This window comes from Myxocyprinus asiaticus, chromosome 22 (assembly GCF_019703515.2).
Source record: "Myxocyprinus asiaticus isolate MX2 ecotype Aquarium Trade chromosome 22, UBuf_Myxa_2, whole genome shotgun sequence".
Taxonomy (NCBI): domain Eukaryota; kingdom Metazoa; phylum Chordata; class Actinopteri; order Cypriniformes; family Catostomidae; genus Myxocyprinus; species Myxocyprinus asiaticus.
Genome location: NC_059365.1, coordinates 42,713,734 through 42,734,983, shown reverse-complemented (window position 1 = coordinate 42,734,983; position 21,250 = coordinate 42,713,734). Strand labels below are relative to the sequence as shown.

General features: G+C 37.0%; 1 pseudogene; it reads right to left on the bottom strand.

The window, feature by feature from the left end:
• Positions 1–2,672: 2,672 nt before the first annotated feature.
• Positions 2,673–20,049, bottom strand: LOC127412650 (translation factor GUF1, mitochondrial-like; annotated as a pseudogene).
• Positions 20,050–21,250: the final 1,201 nt, after the last annotated feature.

Below are 21,250 nucleotides of genomic sequence, written 5' to 3'. Positions count from 1 at the left end.
ATAGTTTAACCATGGTATTTGTGGTAAAACCATAGTAACCAAAACATATGCCATGGTTACTACAATATTACTATAGTAAAACCATGGTTAATTTCTGTTAGGGCTTAACCCTACCTCTAATCAAAGGAGCGATACAATCTAGATACGACCAGGAAGGGAATGCATGCGACTGACAGACCCCGCCGCTTACCTGTATCAAACCCTTCTGTGAACCCGTCGACACTGCAAGGAAATTAACATTGTTCATTTTTATCTATAACAAGTAGTATTAAAGGAAATATTAAGAATGGAAAGAGGAAACAGGATGGGCATAAGAGTGGGACAAAAAGCACAAAAACAAAAACAATGTTTTTATGCACGGTCGCTTGTGGATAAAAACCGTCTTAAAGCTCCACGCCACTGCAGTGACACAAATGGTGTACTTTGCCATAAATTTCAACAGTTCAACTAGACTATTTGGGTGCAAATATCCGTGCTGTGTGCACCTGGGTGCAAATACTTAGTCATTTGGAAAAAAAATAATAAAAACTGTTCATCATTAAAAGCTGCAGTTATTTAAAAAAAGTATGTTATGATTTTGGAGGCCAGGGCAACACCTTGAACTCTTCATCATGTTCCTCAAACCATTCCCGAACAATGTGTGCAATGTGGCAGGGTGCATTATCCTGCTGAAAGAGGCCACTGCCATCAGGGAATACCATTGCCATGAAGAGGTGTACCTGGTCTGCAACAATGTTTAGGTAGGTTTATCGTGTCAAATTGACGTCCACATGAATGGCCAGACCCAGGGTTTCCCAGCAGAACATTTCCCAGAGCATCACACTCCCTCCACTGGCTTGTGGTCTTCCCACAGTGCATCCTGGTGCCATCACTTCCCAGGTAAACAGCGCACATGTACACGACTGTCCACGTGATGTAAAAGAAAATGAGACTCATCGCACCAGCCGTCCTCCTTCCACTGCTCCATGGTCCAGCCTGACACTCGCGTACCCAATGTAGGCACATTCGAAGGTGGACAGGGGTCATCATGGGAACTCTGACTGGTCTGCGGCTAGACAGCCCCATACGCAGCAGGGTGTGATGCACTGTGTGTTGTGACACGTTCTTCCTGTAACCATCATTAAAATGTTCTGTGACTTGTGCCACTGTAGACCTTCTGTCGGTTTAGACCAGATGGGATAGCCTTCATTGCCCTCGCACATCGATGAGCCTTGGGCGCCCAACACCCTGTCGCCGGTTTGTGGTTTGTCCCTCCTCGGACCACTGTCAGGTATTCAACACTGCTGACTGGAAGCACCCCACAAGCGTTGCCATTTCAGAGATGCTCTGACCCAGTCGTCTGGCCATAACAATTTGGTCCTTGTCAAAGTCGCTCAGGTCTTTTACTCCTGCATTCAACACGGTGACTACGAGAACTGATTGTTGTCTTACCATCTAATCTACCCAGACCTTGACATGTGGCCTTGTTAGGAGATGATCAACGTTATTCCCTTTACCTGTGAGTGGTTCTAATGTTTTGGCTCATTGTGTATACATACATATTATTCAGGTCAAATGGAGTAACTTTGAGAAAACGTAATAATCAAAATTTTAGGGGGCCTGGGTAGCTCAGCGAGTAAAGATGCTGACTTCCACCCCTGGAGTCACGAGTTCGAATCCAGGGGATGCTGAGTGACTCCAGCAAGGTCTCCTAAGCAACCAAATTGGTCCGGTTGCTAGGGAGGGTAGAGTCACATGGGGTAACCTCCTCGTGGTCGCTATAATGTGGTTTGCTCTCGGTGGGGCACGTGGTGAGTTGTGCATGGATGCCGCGGAGAATAGCGTGAAGCCTCCACATGCACTAGGTCTCAGCGGTAACGCTCAACAAGCCACGTGATAAGATGCGTGGATTGACAGTCTCAGATGTGGAGTCAACTGAGATTCGTCCTCCACCACCCGGCCTGAGGCGAGTCACCACACCACCACGAGGACTTAGAGTGCATTGGGAATTGGGCATTCCAAATTGGGGAGAAAAGGGGAGAAAATGAATTTTTTTTATTTTTTATAATAATATCAATTTTAGAAGACATAATTCTTTTTACCTTGAAAAATGTGTTTGTAAACTTTATTGAAATGAATGATTAAGTTATATCTTGTTACACAATTTGACATTTTTAGTAATTAAATCAATTAATTGTTTTCTTTTTTTGTAGAAAAAGCTATAGGCTACATGTTTTGTTTTGTTTTTTTAATTATTAAACCACCATTTCACAAAAATTATATTTCTACGAATTTTTATTTATTTTTATCACCATTATTATTATTATTATTATTATTATTATTATTATTTTCCTTCAGCAAACTCAACCTGCACTGTTTCAAATCTGATATTCATCACCACTGTAACTCACTCTGTGACTAGCTGCAAGTGGAATAATAAATCTCTTCAAAGGAACACAGCGCTGCCAAATACAATACTTCTGCATTTACTCTGAATGAATGTTTCCAATGAAAACACTTAGCTTGCAGTCTGACTCCACTCCTGAGAGAACTGCAGAATCATTTCAGCATAATGAATATTCATTAATCCAACCTGCTTCAAGTCCCTAGAATAATATCAGTAGTATATAGTTCTATCAACTTTCTAAATCAATCACCATACATTTCCAAGTCTCATATCAACAAATCACATCTTAGAAACCATAGACTTTAATGTTTTTTTGGTTAAGTTCCAGAACACTGATGAACGTGTCTTTCGGGACATCAATGTTTCCGATGCGGCACACTGGAAACATGCTTCTTCAACAGTTTAATTTTTCATGTAATGTCACCACCATACTAGGGAAGAGAGCAGCCAATCAAAAAAAAAAAGCCAATAAATAAAGCTTAGAAAAATCATAAAGGCAAAAATCAACAAAGTTTAAAAAAAAAAAAAACTCTTCAGAACATGAAGAGATACTCACACATTTTGCCAGAACATTCTTTCGGTATGCTTTGATCCTAAAAGAGAGAAATATTAACAAAGAATATTACATTTCATAGTTTACGTTTCATTGAGTCAGTTTACACTCACGTTTATCGGGCGATGACTTTGCTTCCATTGGCGGCATGCACAGCGATCTCAAACATCTGTCTAGGGATGGACTCCTTCAGCCTCTCACATATGGCTTTGCCCACACTGTATGCTCTCTCTCTGAACAACACAGACAAATCAGAGATTGTCAATACTTTCATGAAAATATTCTGCCAAACAGGAGCTGATTTTATGTTACACAATATTCAGTAAAAATGTAAAGCCAGCACAGCATGGTTGTTCTGGGTATTTAATTAAGAAAAAAAAAGAACTTTAGAATCTCCTTGGAGATACAAGTAAAACTGTAATTAGATCATGACAATTGTGTTTTATCAAGTGTGTCAGGCTTACTTGTTAACGATAATGGCAAGTTCCTCCACGGTCCGCCCATTGAGCAAGAAGTCGATCCTTATGAGCTCAGCTGCCTCATAACCAGCATCCTCATAATCAAAACTAAAGCAAAAGATTAAAAATTACTATGGTAACTACCTTGACTTTAATCATCTGGTTCATCTAGAGATACTGGAGTCATATCAAGATTACCTGGCATATCCTGATGACATGGACTTCAGATGGTCGTAAAAGTCCACCACGACCTCGTTTAGAGGAAAGACGTACTTCATCATAACTCGATGATCATCGATGTAGAACATGTTCTTCTGAACGACTCTGCGGCTCTTCAAAAGAGCAAAGAATTGATTCATGGGTCACTACAGAGGGATAAAAGCAGGCAGAGACTGGAAAACAACTGAAGTTTTAGTCACTGAGCGCGTTTACATGCATGTTCTTACACCGATTATGCTTAATAAGCTGACAGAGTGTGTGGTCATGTAAACGCAATAAACGGCGATCCTTTATCGGTGTAAGGCCATAAGTGGCATAAGAATAAACCTAGATTTTTGCCCATTACGGTGATTTCGCAAGGCATGTAAACACCTTTACCGGTGTTCTCCCGGCTTATCCAATGTGCGCACTTGTTGAGCGAATGTCTCTTCATGGTTTGACATCAAAAGCAGAGAATAACGTGATTATTTCAAATCTCATGTAAACACAGTTTACTTGCTTTATTTTTTTAAATAAGCTGATTTTTGGGAGTAATTGGTGTGCAGTATTGGTGTGCTTGTAAACATGCTCACTGATGTGCTTTGACCTTGTTCTTCTCTGGAGCAACCCAGGGTTTATGGTGTGTTATCATGTTGGAATTACCATAATTACAACTTAATAAGTGGTAAAAACAAGGAACATCTTTGTCAAACTCGTTATTATGTTGGCTTGAAAATGCCAGCATACTATTATTCGACAGATTTTGGTAAGAATTTTTCCAAAATCCAACTAACCAACCAACCAACCAACCACCAACCATCCACCCACCCACTCACCCACTCACTCACCCACCCAGCCACCCATCCATCCATCCATCCATCAATCCATGGGTTAGGGGTAGGGTAGGGTAGTGTAGGTTAGGGTTAGGGGTAGGTAGGGTAGTGTAGTTTAGGGTTAGGGTACGGTAGGGTAGGGTAGGGAAGGGTTAGGCTTTGGTTTGTGCATGGGGGGACACATTCTGACAGCGGAGAATGTTACCGTCAGATACTGTTCCCTCATACAGATCTGCTGGGGGGAAACAGATTCCGACGGGGAAACAGAGTTTGTCACAACACTGGCGATAAGCGTGTCTGATTTGCTTTTTTGTTCAGCAGTTCAGCATTTGCGCTTTGGCATCAATGCACACAGCTCTATTGTGTCTCGCAGAACATGCACAAATTGTGAGTTCTCACTTTTTTTTCTCTGTCAGTTATCTGGGAGCAGTTTGTTAGAATATAGTGTTGTCTATGGGAACGCTGCATAGGATCTCAGACTATCTCAGGATGCATATGCAAATATCATGCAACGACATTGGGACTACAGGTGAATTGTCATGTGTGTCATAATCCAGTACAGCCCCAGAAATGGTTCTTGAACAAGTTTACTCTTTAGCCTCCATTTGTATGTTGCAAACTTATCATTATGATAATAGTAATAGCGTATGGTAATATATGTTATATTTGACTGTTTATTCAAAAAAATAAAAAAATTAGGTTAAGTTAAACAGTGATGCATTGTACCTCCATCCAGCCCCCAGAGCCAGGCTGCTGTCTCTCTGTATCGTCACACTGGAGTCATTCAGTGTCAGTTTCTTCACAGCGCTGCGCAGAGCAGTGTATTCTGATTGGTCTATAGGATACATGCCTGGGAATGTAGCACAGTTTCAACTCTACATCACTGTAACCTTCTGCATAATCTCAGCTTCACATGGCATGCCCACAGTCCATTCACTAACCGATCTGATGCATATTACACACAAACCTGGAATGTGCTTTCTCAGTATTGCAAGCACTAATATGATTGGCTGGTCTGATGTAATTTATATCAAAATCAGTGTCAGAGCATGCACTGCATTTGAAGAACATACCCCTTGGCTGTTTATAAAGTATGTTCTTTAGGTACGCAGGTGAGTATGAATACATCCCTGAACATACTTTATCCGGGAACGTGGGCATTGTTCTTTGACCTGAATATATGACATGGTAACAACAATTGCAAAAATAATTTACTCTGGTTTTGCTACACAATTACAGTTTGATCACAAGAAACACATTTCTTGGTTTCTTTTACATCAGCGGTTGGCATTATAAAAAATTAACAATATTATTAAAATATATTATTATTAAAAATGCCACTGTTTTATAATAGTACATTAATACTTTTAAAGCTACTAAAGTTATTCAGCCAAAAGCAGTCACTTTAGACATAACTGACTGTGTTTACATTAATGCCTTGCCAAGACGGCATTTTGGCGGAATTTTGAAGTGTATTTGACTAGGCGCATCTCAACATTAGCGCAAGCTCTCTCGGAACACACGCTAATGTAAAGTGCACACACATTAAGCCTCCCGTCAGTCAAACAGTGCGTGGCTACACAAGTGGGGAAATATAAAGTCAATCATTTAGATTTTATCGAGATCAAGCAGTGGCTGTCTTGCTGTCACGATCAATGTAATGAGCACCCCTGGTCTATAGAACATAATTCTAAATATTCAAAGTTGAACTCAAAAGATTATCATCCGTATCAAGGATCTCAATAATCTCAGTGATAGCTAATTTACAGGCTACATTATAGATACAGAGAATCTAGTACCAGGAACATGAAATTTAACTCTATAAGTTTCTTCAGAGTAGAGGAGGAATTAATGCTGATGTCTCGACTGGCTTGAGCAAGTTAAACTCACATGACACGATCAAGCATTTAGTTTTCTTCACTGCAAAAAGTGGCCATGGATGTTCATGTCTTGAACTGCTGCTTGACGCATCCTCTACTGCTGCCATTCAAGTTTTCTATGCTTGATTTGACTTGACAGGAGTCACGAGACTCTCGAAACCAATCACGTTAATGGATAAAAATAAAATCAGGACAGTGAGATGTAGCGAACACAGACCGAGGGAAAATAATGCAGTAAAAGTACAGTTACAACACTTAAAATGTACTCAAGTAAAAGATACAATTTTTAAACTACTTAAAAAAGTACAATTCCTGGGAAAAACTACTTAATTACAGTAATGAGAGTATTTGTAATTCATTACTTTACACCCCTGGTCATCTGGGTATTTCTTGCCTACTCTTTTATGAATACTGAGGCTTCATACTACTCATTTGACATACTACTTTTGGCATACTATATAGCAGGGAAGTTTGCATATTCAGTAGGTCTGGGTGAAAATACAGATTTTCTGATGCATTGCAATCTTCTTTTAAAAGATATAGATTCTTCAATCCCAAGATTGATCTTTCACTTATGTGGCAACCCTCTATAAGGCAAGTAAATCACTCGCATGTGCAACCAAATCCCAAGCTATGCAACTAAAAATGTCTATGATTACCCACTAACACACACAGTAAATGTACAGATTTCACTCACCAGTTATTGAGTAGTATATTTGGAAAAGTAGTTATTAGCACAGCGGTCCTTTCACTGCGTGTTGAGGGTAAAAGTATGGTTTAACTCGGTCTGTGTGTCCAAAGACGTGATCCACAGATCCATATGTCAAAAAAAAAAAAAAAAAAAGAAACATTTAATTCTAATCACATATGGATGCGCTAAAGAAATTACGCATATCTTCTCTCATTATCTACTCTTGCTGGCTGATGCCGCTAGTCTTAAAGAGACAGTACCGATTAAGCATGTGTTCTACATATCAATGTAAATACTTGTAAATAGCACAAGTTATGCAAGTAAACAATAAAAATGTGACAGAAATATAAATGCAACATAATATATGCAATTTCAAGACATTAATTGATGGAATAGATGGAATTTTTCAAAAGCTAAAATGTGACCAATTTAATAAAATATCATTTGTAAAATGTATATTTTCTAATTGTTCTGTGGTATGTCTGTCTGCGGGAGAGAGAGAGCAGTAAGGCTCTTCACCTGGGTTATCATTATCTCTAACACCTGTTTCTTGTTGTAGTGATGGCGGAGAGAGACATAAAAAGGCGCACGAGGCGTCAGAGTGACAGAGAGAAAGTGAAACCAGAGAGACTGTTACTGTATCTGCAGTAATACGACACATTTTTGTGTTTTATGTGGTTACTGAGAGCCCTTTTAGTTTTGAGTGACGCTGAAGAGTAATAAAATACTCACATTGACAGTTCGCTTCCTCCTGACTCGTCAGAGTGACAGAGAGAGAGTGAAATGTGGGTATCTAGTTTACTTGTTACTTTGTGCCTCAAACAAAACTCTGAAATATCTTTCAAATATTTGGTGCCATGAACATTGCAATACTGATCAGCCTGTCAGGGTTTATTTAGCAAAAATGACCAGCTGACTGAACTTTATCCCTTACTTAGCTTGTGGTAAAGGCGCTTCCTCACTACTTACATATCATCTTCTTATGTACATGTAATAAGATATCAGGTTTTGCAAGAGTACTCTGACCAAAATGTCAGAAAGGGTTCTTGCCTTAATAGAGAAAACAAACATTACTTTTCCACCCTCCTTGACTACTGAGAGTTTAAACTTTATCCCAATTTCATCTCAGCATGAGAGAGCACAAACACATTTTTAGACACACACCCACGAAGACCATGGCTTTAGCTGGTTTAAACCCCAGCAGTGCCTCCACAGAGTGTTTATGGAGGTGAAGAGTGTCTCCAATCTGCGCCTCCTTCACCTCCATCATCCCTGCAATCACATAACCCACTTGCCCGGCATACCTGAGGGTATACATACAAGATCAAAGGGGCTGCATCTCAGGCAGTATGGAGAGGTAGGGGGGCATTTAGACATTTACATTTTCAGCGGTTGGTGAAAAAAATATCCAAATTGATGGAGCGGTTGAAAGAAGACATTTCATTTCAATTCATTTAGCACATTTTATTCACTTTTTTTTCAACTTATAATTCCAATTGTTACAGAGAAAGAGGCAATGAAGACATGAAATATTAGCTTGATTAGCCTATCTATTAAGGTCAGTATTTTTAAACAGGGTTTCGAGACCACTAGAGAAAATACTTTTACTGTGCCTAACAGTAAGGATGACCTGCTGAATTGTCACTAAACCTTACATTCAATGATTATGTACATGTGTCTTTATGCCTCAAAATTTTTTGTCTTCCATAATGTATTTAGGGAAGATTTTATTGATTTTGTAGCTTTTCTTCTTCCTATTATTATTCCGCCATTAAGTCTATGGTAGCCCTATGAACCGTATATAGGAGAATTATGAAATTTGGCACACTGATAGGGGTGGTCATGAATAGCCCCTATAGCAAATATTGGGTCTCTAGGTCATACTCTACAGCACCACCACCAGTTGAAATATTCATGTTTCTTTTGCGTGCATCTTTTGAACAGTTTGTCCTAGAGACACTATTCTTCTTCTTCTTCTTTTGTCTGATTACTCTCCTCTTAATGATTCAAATTCTTAATGATTAAAACTCCACCCATTACAGTGGCTGCCATCTTGGATTATGTTGTTTACAGTTAAAATGTTCACATCCTTTAAACTTGTTCTGATTTGACAGGTCAAAATAGGTCAAAATAATGTCCAGACCGAGCCGCACAGAACTGACCATAAACAATTTTAATCAGTGCTACCGTAGAGAAATGATGCCAATGCAAATTTAACAAGGTGGATGTGAAAATGGATGTGAGGCTGTATCTCGGCAACCCTTTGTCTTCTTGAAACTTGTAGCTTCATAAAGACCATGGTCTAAGGGCACATGTAGAGTATTGCGACAGTGCCACCTATGGGTCAAAAGAAAACTTTTGAACTGCATATCCAAAAATCATGGGGTTGGTGTCTGTGCATTCTTTTAGGCCATGAGGATTTCATCAGCCATTTAACCTCTCTGGCATTTTGAATTTTATGAAAATGTAATCTATATTTTAAATGCTTTGTCCGATTTGAATGAAAATTGGAAGGGGTCTTCGACATCATGTCCTGAGGGTACCTGAGCTGTTTCGAGACAGCATCACATAGTGGTCAAAATGCTTAGTCAATCTAAACTAAACTTCTAATTTATTATCGGTTCCTTATTCTAAGTCTTCAGAAAATGTTAGAGAGAAACTTTTTATTAGTTTTTAATAATAATAATAATAATTATTATTATTATTACTATTATTATTATTAAAAACCTGTTGATCCTAGCTTTGGCACTTTTCCACTGTGTCAACTTAATGGCCTAGTGGTTATCAGATTGGAACACATGTTAAAAGATTGTGAGTTTGAATCCAACAAATAGCAATTTTAGGATTTTTATTTTTGTTGATCTCTGAGTTTTCATATTGCACTTAATACAATGCAGATTGCACTTTATTGCACAATTCTTGCTTCAATTAAAAAAACAATTAAGCTTTAACTATTTTCTCAGCAATAAATTATACTCTCAACCTACAATGTCTCTTTGATGTTAGTCAGACTTTTCTATTGTGTGGTGCATTGATTAGAGCTCTGGGCTTTAGTTCAAAGAATAGGGTGATCCTCAGTTCAATACCTACCTCAGCTGGTTTAAATGTTTTGAATCTTTGCAATGTGCTTTCGGGCTTGGCCCTGATTATTACTGCTTGCAGCTATATTGAACAATGTTGTAGCAAATTTTCCTAAAACCTGTATTAAACTTGTTAGTTGTGGTCTTGTCAAAGTTGCAAGAATGAATTGTGATAGTCTTAGTTAGATCAGTAAAAATATTTTGAAAATTAATTAAATTAAATTATAAACCAGTCAGTGATTTGCAGAAGTGATTTATGGATGTATAGTTATCATGGAGTTACATTATAGCTGTATAATTTAATAAACTATTGCAAATTACAAATTAACTAATAAAAATAAAAAGAAGGTCAAAATGCCATTTTTTTTTTCTTTCCACCAACCACCGAACCTCAGTAATGTCTTGATGGGCCAGTACAAAAAATCCTTTTTGGTTTTTCTTTATTTCTTTTTTTTGTTCCTTTTTTTTTTTTATCCCCCTTTTCTCCCCAATTTTGGAATGCCCAATTACCACTACTTAGTAGGTCCTCGTGGTGGCACGGTTACTCACCTCAATCCGGGTGGCAGAGGACAAGTCTCAGTTGCCTCCGCTTCTGAGACGTTCAGTCCGCGCATCTTATCACGTGGCTCATTGTGCATGACACAGCGGAGACTCACAGCATGTGGAGGCTCATGCTACTCTCCGCAATCCACGCACAACTTACCACACGCCCCACTGGGAGCGAGAACCACTAATCGCAACCACGAGGAGGTTACCCCATGTGACTCTACCCTCCCTAGCAATCGGGCCAATTTGGTTGCTCCAGGGGTGGTAGTCAGCATCAATACTCGCTGAGCTACCCAGGCCCCAAAAATCCTTATTGTTGAGCCCTGTTTTATTTGGCATTTTTCTAATTTAATAAAAAATTTTACATTTTGTATTATATTATGAGAAAAACAGTTTGAGTGTAAAGTTGAATTAAAAAATATACATCATACTTAGAAAGTACAAAAGAGCATCTTGTGTGCTTCAATAGAAGCAAGGAAATCTGACCTACCATACAAAGGAGTAACATGATCAATAGCACAAATTTGTTATTTGATTAGTGATCTCGAAACAGAGCAATTACAGAAACATCCTAACACTAGTTACAATGGCGTTTAACTTGTCAGATCTTAAAGGAATGTTCCGGGTTCAATACAAGTTGAGTTCCATCGACAGCATTTGTCGCATAATGTTGATTACCACAAAAAATAATTTCAACTTGTCTGTTAAGAAGCACTTACGATGGAAGTGAACGTGCCCAATTTTTGGAGGGGCAGATATGTGAAGCTTATAATTTTTTTTAAAAGCACTTACATTAATTCTTCTGTTATAACTTGCATATTATTTGAGTTGTGAAGTTGTTTAAATTGTCATTTTTACAGTTGTTTTAAAGTTTTAGGGTTTAAGCTGTTACGTTTAATATTTCTCAGGGTAGGTTTATTTTTAAGTCAATTTCTGCATAGCCAAATACCTTGAAGACTTGGCAACATCAAAAAAAAAAAAAAAAAAAAAAAAAAAAGAAACATAGGAAAAAGAAGATAGAGTTCATTGAACACATGTTGCCCTATTGTCAAACTATATGGGGCAAGTTGTCACAATGGAACCTGCCATTAAACCATTGGCGCAGTTTTCATGTGAACATGTCCCCACCATCACATCAACCTAAACAAAATCGACACCTCTCTTTAAATTTACACCTGCATTAAACAGCCTATTAAAGGCTTTTTTATTGTTGTTGTTGCCAAAATTGAATAAGTACATTATGAGGCACAATATGATTCATAAAACAACAAAAATGGATAAGGTACAAAAATATCAAAACATTGTTTTTGCCAACAAATACCGCAATTGATTGATAATAAAATGATAATAAATATGTGACAACATTTATGTCCCGATTTAACTTTCATGAAAAATACCTTTGTCCAAAGGACATGTATAAAAATGTATTTTGGAAAAAAATCTGTCTTCATTATGTATGCCAGTGTGGTTTGATTATGTTCGCTTGTTTCCCGAAAAGCTACATAAATATCATGATAGTGAAAATGTACTTTTGCAAGGTAACATTATTCTAATTTAAGAGTTGTTTGAAACCAACATACAAAACCTCTGCTAGAGAAAACACACATTTCCACAATATGACTTTTGACTCGAAATCTTTCTGTTAATGCGATATAGCCCTTGTGACAACCAGCCTCGGTCTCCTCTAAAATGTAGTAATGTTAGTTAACATTCCTAATGACAGTGATGTTGAGGTACCTTGGAAGTCTGCCTACACCAGTTTGTTTAGGTCAGGATTTGAGATTTCACATTGCTATTTATCTGGTGGATAGTTTTACAAACAGATCTGTTTATAAAGTCAGTGTAGGTGTGTTCTCACAGTGTCTCTATCGGGTGTTCATCTGGTCTCAGAACACCCAGCTCGCTGACCTCATACGTCTTTCCCAGGTGGGCGGAAACAAACTTGTCACCTCTGGACACACGTCCACCAAACAGAGCGATGTTGGCCACCACTCCTCTGTAATGGTCGAAGGTGGAGTCAAAGACCAGAGCCTTAAACGGATCGGCCACACTCGCTGCTGGACTGAATTAGACAGGAAAACATTTTCATGTCATTAAAGAAACGTATGAGAATTCCACTTCAGATTCATATTTTCAAGGTAATTTTGATCCATAAAGAATGATCCGACTATTACTTTGAAAGCAATTATGTCCCACATGTGCAATGTCAACAATGAGATTATGTGCATGTAGCCGAGCAGGTTTTGAGCAAGCACTTAGGAAAAACAGATGACATTTGATTTACCAAAATCTTCGAAATGTCCTGATTGACTTCCTTTGTCTCCTGAACTTCCCAAACACTTGCATGAAATATTTACACACGTGAAAATAATGGTTGAACTCTGAATATCCAGGAAACATAAGCATGTTGGTTCATAGTAACTTGCATGAATTTAGTGTGGACTGAATTTATCACTTAATTGCCGCTAATCCTGATGGGACTGTTTGAAGTCTGTCCTATAATTTTGAGCTGTTTTAGTTGAATCTCATGAAAACATGTCATATTTCACCCAAAATCAAAAATACACACTGGCGGCCAAAAGTTTGGAATAATGTACAGATTTTGCTGTTTCTGAAGGAAATTGGTACTTTAATTCACCAAAGTGGCATTCAACTGATCACAAAGTATAGTCAGGACATTACTGATGTAAAAAACAGCACCATCACTATTTGAAAAAAGTCATTTTTGATCAAATCTAGACAGGCCCCATTTCCAGCAGCCATCACTCCAACACCTTATCCTTGAGTAATCATGCTAAATTGCTAATTTGGTTCTAGAAAATCACTTGCAATTATATCAAACACTGCTGAAAGCTGTTTGGTTTGTTAAATGAATCTTAACATTGTGTTTGTTTTTGAGTTGCCACAGTATGCAATAGACTGGCATGTCTTAAGGTCAATATTAGGTCAAAAAAAGAAACAGCTTTCTCTAGAAACTCATCAGTCAATCATTGTTTTGAGGAATGAAGGCTATACAATGCTTGAAATTGCCCCAAAAAAAACTGAAGATTTCATACAAAGGTGTACACTACAGTTTTCAAAGACAAAGGACAACTGGCTCTAACAAGGACAGAAAGAGATGTGGAAGACCAGATTTACAACAAAACAAGAGGATAAGTACATCAGAGTCTCTAGTTTGAGAAATAGACGCCTCACATGTCCTCAGCTGACAGCTTCATTGAATTCTACCCGCTCAACACCAGTTTCATGTACAACAGTAAAGAGAAGACTCAGGGGTGCAGGCCTTATGGGAAGAATTGAAACATTTAAAACAGAAAAACAGAAAGAAAAGGTTAGACTGTAAGGTGCATGAGAAGTGCCCGACAAGACAGCCACATCTATGGCAAGTGCTACAGGAAGCGTGGGGTGAAATGTCACCTGAGTATCTGGACAAACTGACAGCTAGAATGCCAAAGGTGTCATTGCTGCACGTGGAGGATTTTTTGATGAGAACTCTTTGAAGTTCTGATTTTTTTTTTTTCAAATTGTAATAGTAATTTTTCACGTTATTAATGTTCTGGCTATACATTGTGATCAGTTGAATGCCACTTTGGTGAATAAAAGTACCAATTTCTTTCTGTAAGAGCAAAATCTGTACATTATTCCAGACTTTTGGCAGCCAGTGTATATTTAACATTAACGAAACTGTGACATTATTTTCATGAAAACTGGCATATTTTTTTCTCAAAATAATCAATAGTATAATGCATCTGACACTTTAGAGTTTTTTTTTTCTTTTTTGATTTTCATTATTATCATTTGAGATTTTCCTTAGTTTCTCATTACTGTAATACAGTCATTTTTTCCTTAATTACAATAAAAACTACAACTGCAATACAATGATTTTTTTTTTAAATACTATTTATTACTAAATACTATTGCATAAAATAACAATCTTATTTAACAATTTACAGAATCATTTTTTCATATTACTGTAATTAAAAATTGGGAAGAAAATGTGATTAAAAATTATTTTAAAAAAAATGTCCCAATATAAAATTTCTTAATACAAAATAGGATTCATAATAGGTACAAAATAAGCTTCAGTTGTGATTATCATCAGATTATCTTTACTGTAATTTTACTAAAAAAACTACAACTGTAATACAATGATTTAAAAAATCAGTATAAAGGCAGTACAACGTATTAAATACTTGATTAATGAAATACAACATTATTCTTGATTGTATTAAATACTCTTAAAAATGATCATTTAAATAGTCTAAAGTCTTATTTAATAGTTTAAAGAATCCTATTTTTGCATTACAGTAATTAGAAATTGGGATAAAACATGATTAATTTTCATTCAAATAATGTAACAGATTACACAATACTGTAACCAAATACACCATAGATAACATCGGTACACTCGTTAGGATGTCACAAAACCTTCTGTTCTTTTCCACATTAGATTAGAGAGCCAATTAAATATTGTTAGCATCTAACCAGAAGTGCAAATATCAATATATATGTATATACTGTATATATACTGTATATAATAATATTGCAGAAGTCATGCAGTACAGAAGTGGACACCAGCTCAGTGCAAATGAATATAAACATCTCACATCACACATCAACAGATTCTAAATATTTTCTGTTTGTAAATCTCTTATATAGTGTATATATATAGTGTATGATTCATCACATTAACTGCCTCTGACTGCTACAAAATTCTGTTTAGAAAGATGACATGGACAGACAGGCTAATGTGCTGATCTTGAATACTGTGTGAAGAGTGCTCTCTTGTGGTGAAATGTGAAACAGTGTACACTCACTGGGGAATCCGTTTCACCACCTACTGCAGAACTTGGTACACATTAGTGCCCAGTTTTGCAGAGATCTACAAAGAAGTATCACCACAATCACAGGCCACAATATCAGAAGATTAATAGAGAGTTATCATGACAAAAATTCAATAAACAAAAAATATGATTATGTTAACACATATTATAATAGAGCTTTTTCAACTTTCTCTACTCTCTCTGGGTCAGCATTTTTCAAATCAATCTAACAATAAAAACAGCACACAGTAAAATGCCGAATATCAGAAAAATACACTTGAGATGAGGGCAGCTACAATTGAAGTCGAAATAACAGGGATGATTGTTAGTTGAACATCAAATGCCAGATACAAATTTGTGACTGTTTGCGCTTGAATCCCCTTTGAATTACAGAGATTAGAAAAAATATATAAATAATACATAAAATAAAATATTTAATAAAGTCAGTTTGAAAAGTTAAAGGGATAGTTCACCCAAAAATGCCATCCCAGATGTGTATGACTTTCTTTCTTCAATATCTCAGCTCTGCTGGTCCTTACAATGCAAGTGAATGGTGACCAAAACTTTTAAGCTGTAAAAAGCAAATAAAGGCAGCATAAAAGTAATCTATAAGACTCCAGTGGTTAAATCCTATCTTCTGAAGTGATCCAATCGGTTTTGGGTGTGAACAGACCAAAATATGACTCCTTTTTCACTACAAATCTTAATAAGTCTCCTTGGCAATCATGATTTCAAGCACGATTACACTTCCTAATGCTTGACGCATGCGAAGAACACTAGATGCTGTTAGGAGGTGTAATCGAGCTTGAAATCATGACTAACCGGATTAAACTACTGGATTCTCATGGATTACTTTAAAGCTGCCTTTATGTGCTTTTTGGATCTCCAAAGTTTTGGTCACCATTCACTTGCATTGCATGGATTTACAGAGCTGAGAAATTCTTCATTAGTGTTCTGCAGAAGAAAGAAGGTCATACGTATCTGGGATGGCATGAGGGTGAATAAATGAGGAGAGAATTTTCATTTTTGGGTGAACTATCCCTTTAATTAAGAAAGACTACAGTTTTCTATAAAGGCAGTATATTTTTTATGTGCGTAAGTTAATTAATTACATCTATTATTGTACAGAAACTAAGCAAATTCAAACCTTTACTAGAGGGTTTGTCAAAGTACGTCGGTCAATCTTTAAATAAAAAAAAAAAAAAGTGTCAATATTTTTATGGTTTCACCTGATATGCGTCTACAATCAGCAGAACTTCTTGGCAAGCAGATATGGACCGTGATACCTCATAGCTGAAGTCAACGTGACCCTAAAATGTTTATATTTCAATTATTTAATTCCATTGCTCCTCTGAGTTCAGTTCATTCTCAGGATGTTTAACTCATTGTATTGACAGGTGTGTCGATCAGATTGAGCAGGTATGTCTGGCCCTCATACTGATAGAAGAGCGAGGCAGTCTGAGCTTTAACAGTAATTCCTCTCTCTCTCTCCACCTGCAGTTTATCCAACACCTGCTTGTTATTTGCTGTCTTTGCAATGGCACCTGCACAACAAATTTAATAAGTGGGGCAGTGGTGGCTCAGCGGTAAGTCGGGGGTTCAAGCCCCAGCACCACCAAGATGCCACTATTGGGCCCTTGAGCAAGGCCCTTGACCCTATCTGCTCCAGGGGCGCCGTATCATGGCTGACCCTGCACTCTGACCCCAGCTTAGCTGGGATATGTGAAAAAAAGAATTTCACTGTATATGTGCAAATGTATAATGTGTGATAAATAAATATAATTATTATTATTATTATTAAATAAACACATGAAGCTGACATGTCCTGCAGTGTGAAATGCTATCTAAAATGATATTAAACAGCATTTTGCTAATTCTTTTGTACAGTAATCAGAATCAGAATCTGAATTAGCTTTATTGCCAAGTATGCTTACACATACAAAGAATTTGTCTTGGTGACGGGAGCTTCCAGTGTACAACAATACAAAAACAGCAGCAAGACATAGATAATAATAAAAAATAGTTTTACACATAAATACATACATACACACATACGTAGTGCAATCTAATACAAATCTGTTATCTGTGCATGCCGTTTCCCTGATCATATTAATTGAGAGACTGTGTGGAATATTTATACTTCATAAAATTAATTTGTCACACCGCAGGACCATTTAAATTAACCAGAGAAAAGGTGATCAGTCACAGCACCTAAAATACTGTTGCAAGAAAAAGTATATGAACCCTTTGGAATTAGCTGGTTTCCTGCATTAATTAGTCATAAAATATGATCTCATCTTCATCAAGTCACAAGTATAGTCAAACAGCAATGTGCTTAAGGTAACAACACACAAACAGATCTTTCTTTTTGTCTTGTCTTTATTGAACACATCCCATTAAACATTACCTGTGCAATGGAAAAAGTATGTAAACCATTGGATTTAATAACTGGTCACTCCTCCTTTGGCAGCAATAATCTCAACCAAGTGTTTCCGGAATGCAGTTCTGTTGGAAAACAGCGGCTTCCTTCGTGGCATCCTTCCATGGACACCATTCCTGTTGAAAGTTTTCCTTATAGTAGTCTCATGAACAGAGCTGTTAACCAGTTCTAATGATTTATTCAAGTCTTTAGCTGTCACTCTAGGGATCTTTTTTTATCTTGGCTGGACAGCCACTTCTAGGGAGAGTAACCACAGTAACATATCATCTCAATTTATAAACAGTTTGTCTAACCATGGACAGATGAATATCTAAGCTCTTCGAGATAACTTTGTATCCCTTTCCAGTTATATGTAAAGCAACAATTCTTGATCGTAGGACTTCTGAGATCTCTTTATAGCGAGGCATGGCAGGGTTCCAAACTGCGACTAAAATGGTCGCAAATGCGACCAAAAACAATTGATTGTGACAATCATTTTAAATCTAGCTACTGGCGACAGTCGGGTTGTGTGCCTTCATATGCGGTTTCGTCAGATATCATCTTGTGAGTTATTGAATACATCTTTAGAGCGTGCACCACCAGTGCATCTCGTGCCACTTTTCACCAAAAGGGAATGCAAACTTGCGTATTTTCTCAACTATATATACTGTTTATTAAACAAGACATAAACATATCATAGTGTTTCCAAACAAAGGTTGGAAACGTCAAATATAGAAATACAGATGTTCTATTAACAGAATAAATAGCTCTTCGAGACTCATTTAATTAATAGGAAATTACATCAGCATTAACAGAAATAGAGTTTTCTTTGAGTTTTCACACCTGTGATCTCAAGTAGTCTGTCTGCTAAAGTGCTCTTGCCATGATCAATATGAGCAATAATGCTGAAGTTCAGAATCCTGTTCACTGGAAACTTTGACATGTCGATGCTCTCCTGAAAAACAAAAACAAACAAAAAATCAAAGGACTTACAGATTCACAACAATGCTTGTGGATTCCAACAATGTGGAATTCCTAAAAAATCCCATGATAACTGCAGTTTCCACTAAATTAAAGGGATAGGTCACCCAAAAATGAACACCCCAGATGTGTATGACTTCCTTCTGCAGAACCCAAACAAAGATTTTTAGAAGAATGTTTCAGCTCTGTAGGTCCATTTAATGCAAGCGAATGGTGATCAACAATTTGAAGCTTCAAAAAGCACAGAAAGTCAGCATAAAAGTAATCCACATGACTCAAGTGGTTTAATTCACGTCTTCTGAAGCGATCCAATCAGTTTTGGGTGAGAACAGACTAAAATGTAACTCCTTTTTCACTATAAATCTTGACATATAGTGCTCGATTACACTTCCTAGCACCATCTAGTGCTCTGCGCATGTATCAAGCACCAGGAAGTGTAATCGAGCTTAAAATCATGATCGTGCCTAGAGGATGCAAAGGCAAGATGTACAGTGAAAAAAGAGTTACATTTTGGTCTGTTCCCATCCAGAACTAATTGGATCGCTTCAGAAGACATTGATTAAACCGCTGGAGTCTTATAGATTACTTTTATGCTGACTTTCTGTGCTTTTTGGAGCTTCAAAGTTTTGGTCACCATTCACTTGCATTGTATGGACCTACAGAGCTGAAATATTCTTCTAAAAATCTTCATTTTTGGGTGAACTATTCCTTAAAGTTATGGTTACTACTGTAAAATTATAATAGTTGAATATTAAAATTTCCACTGAAAGAGTATTTCTGTGAATCTCATGAAACCTTTCATAACATGTCAGGGTAATTACTCTCTCAGTTTCACTTGCGTAGAACTCTCTCACAGGACTGATGCTCAAACAGGCGCTTTTTATCCACTTGTATCTGATCACAGTACATGTGCTGATGTTTCTCTTTAATCTCCGTTTAATGCGGAATATTTTAATATCCGGACAGTGTTTAATTAAGGGCAGTAAGAGCCATTTGCTTGTAAACAGAGACAGATGCATCATCTTTAGCAGTTTTCTAACATGTTATTCCGCTATAAAAAATCAATATTATCACAATGGATTGTATGCTGAACATCTCTTCCCAGCTAAAAATACCTAACGATTATAAGACTAATTCAAAAGCACATTTTTACTATACAACAGTTTTGTGTACTTCAGTGTGACAGCCACAGTGGGCTGCCATGTCTATTGAAACGTCATCATAACGCGTCACGCTAGGAATTGTGGGAAATGTAGTTAGGTGGGCAGACTTTTGGAATTCACTTGTAGAAATTGTTCATTAGAAAAAGGCATGGCTTCTACCATACAAATTCTATATCCCCAATGAATTCAGAGAAGTACACCTTAAAGTCTTACATAAAATACTGTATATCCTAATATTGATATTGTTTCTAAATTCAGAATTTATCATTTGAATTGTCATTTCTGTGAAGTGAATTTTCAGTCAGTAAATGTCAGTAAATATCCAGTTAGTTCAATATTTTGGGATGATTTAACAAGATTTTTTGCCTTAAAATCTGGACACAAGTTTGCCCTAATATTATGCGATGTAATGTGTTATTTTTCTGACTGTGATCCTTGCATAGAATATATAGTTAATGTGATAATATTAATGGTAAAGTATTATATTCATAAATGAAAACTCTCATCAGTTACACTCAAGTTTGATTTTCTTTAGGCATTACTTTGCCTCAATAATGTTGACCTATAAGAATTCTTAAAGAGATAGTTCACCCAAAAATGAAAATTCATTTTCATTTCACTCACCCTAATGTCATCCTAGATGTGTATGACTTACTTTCTTCAGAAAAACACAAACAAAGATGTTTAGAAGAACATTTCAGCTCTGTAGGTCATTTCAGTGCAGGTGAATGGTGACCAAAACTGCAAAAGCTTCAAAAAGGAGTTGAAGTCAGCATAAAAGTAATCCATATGACTCCGGTGGTTTAATCCATGTCTTCTGAAGCGATCCAATGGACCCTTTTCACACATCCACGTGCCACGAAGCTGAAGTCGTCATAGTTGGCTAAACTTGAATGGCAGTGAATGGGGGACCACAGCAAATGAGATTTTTGCTTACCCGTTTGCTCCGACAGCAAAAGAAAAAATCAACGATTACGCTTTCACAGCTTTGCAAAATAAAATAAAAATATACAGCACTGGATAACAGCAGTAAGAAGAGAGAAACAGGCCAAATTTTCTGTCACTCCCTCAGCAGCTGTGCTAGAAGCCTCATCGCAACCATGATAACTGACTTTTAAAAATGTATTCCAGGGTAATATAATACAAAGTACAATGTTATAAATTTACACCCAATGTTTTTTTAAATTGGAAATGTTTGCTACATTTACATGGTTAAAGAAGGCGGAAACGCATCATAAC